Source organism: Trypanosoma equiperdum (assembly GCF_001457755.1).
Source record: "Trypanosoma equiperdum strain OVI genome assembly, contig: ctg_1185, whole genome shotgun sequence".
Lineage (NCBI taxonomy): Eukaryota > Euglenozoa > Kinetoplastea > Trypanosomatida > Trypanosomatidae > Trypanosoma > Trypanosoma equiperdum.
The window spans coordinates 2,179-4,059 of record NW_027123155.1 but is presented as its reverse complement, the minus strand read 5'-3'; positions in this window follow the sequence as shown (position 1 = coordinate 4,059).

Sequence of the window (1,881 nt, the reverse complement as noted above, 5' to 3'; positions counted from 1 at the left end):
CTCAGTCAGGACCCGTACCTGCAGCGCAATACACGGAGGCTCTCACGCACCGAAAGGACACTCCCCGCAGCAACCCAGAATTCCTCAACAACAGTGGTGACGACTGCTGCGGCTGCCTCTGGGGTAACGCTGACAGGCTCCGTTGAGGAGAAGTTAAGTAACATCCCCTGAACAGCATGGGTATTTCATCCACTTCACTTGGCGGAACTCAAAAACAGTGAGTTGTACAGTTGGAAGCTAGGGCTTCGGAAATAGCGGTAAAAAGGGAAACCAGGAGTGCACATTGGAACAGGGCGCAAAAAGGGGGAAAAGTAAATAGGGGAGGCAATGGAGGGTTAAACGTAAGTGAATCGGCACAATGAACACTTGTTGTATTTGCCACGCTCGCGTACACTCCTCCTCCATGCGTTTGGTACGGTATTGAATTGTCTTAATTATTGCACTTTTATAGAATGAGGTGAAGGGGTGTTCTGCACTCCAAAGTTTCCTCTTCCAGACGTGGAAAGTGGTGTCTCCGCTTCCGCCAGTGCTTTTTTTTTTTTCTTGCCATCACTGATCTGTAGGTGATGCAGAGTATCCCACCCACGTGCGGCACGGACTCGACCAAACTCTGCAAATTGACAATCTTTATGCTTGTAATGTGGCACCTTCTACCCCGAGCTCCGGGTGCTGCCTGTGTCACAGATAAATGTACCTTTGCTGACAAGTGAATGAACCAAAGGGATGACATAACCACTGTGAACCCCTTTTCCTTCCTTTATTAAGCTGCCGCGTTGCGGTTGAATGCCTTCATTGACTGTAGGGTGCACCAGATTCATGTCGTGAAAACATGAAGGGATGTGCGAGCAGTGTTTTCGGACTGCTGAAGCGACGACTCGTTTATACCACTGGTTCGATGTTGATGCTCCTAACAGTGCCATTCCGCGGCTCGGGGAGGGGAGATCTCAAAAAACTGCTGGAGCCACTGCTAACGACTGGGACCTAATATGGGTTTACAAGCGATGGACAACCTTTACAAGAGCCAGTGCCCAGCAGCGTGTCGCAGTGATCTGTTAATCCTCCCCTCCCTTCCCCTCCTGGCAGTAATAAGAGCTGCGACTTCAGGGATTGGCGGATGCTAAAGGTGAGGGTGGATGTGGTGCCCCAATTGCTGCACTCACTTCAGGGTTATTGCTGATGGTTTTTACGGGGAGGGGAAGTTCCATCACCGACGCATCCGCCGATCCCTGAAGTGGTAGCAGATGTTGGCTCACAGGGATGCCATGCAGCGAGAGAAAATGGGGGTTGGGACGACAATACGGAATTGGGGGCAAAGCCCTGTGGTTGGTGGGTGAGAAAAAAAAATTGAAGGAGTTGTTCGGCGGTCGCGGTGCAAAGGCGAGGTGGAAATAGCTGAAAAGGTAGCGCGTAATGGGTGAAGCCCTGAAGATGGGAAGAACAGTGGCCAGATTCTCCCCGAGTCCAGCTGAAGGGGCGCCGGTCGTTGTGGCTGTGGGTCTTTCTTCATTATTCCAGCTAGTTTTCTTCTATACGCGCTCATAAGCAATATTTTCTTCTTGCCGGTCATCTACTACTTTTTATTATAGCTGGGAACGAACGTTTGTGCTGTGGTAACGGAAAACTAGACAGTTGAGAGTTGTCGGGAAGCGCAAGTGCAGTAAGGAAAGTGGAGAGAAGAAACACAGCAAGAGACAGCAGCAAGTCCATCAGCTTTGCTTGAGCGACACATATACAAACGGCTGTAGAGCTTTCACAGACTGCAAACAAAGGACCCGACGTATGGAGCTTTCGTTCCCCTTTCTGCTTTCAACCGTCGTGCTTATCGTGTTCTACACGGTGGACTTCTTCTTCGCGCGGCTTCTCAACGTACTCAAGCAAGAT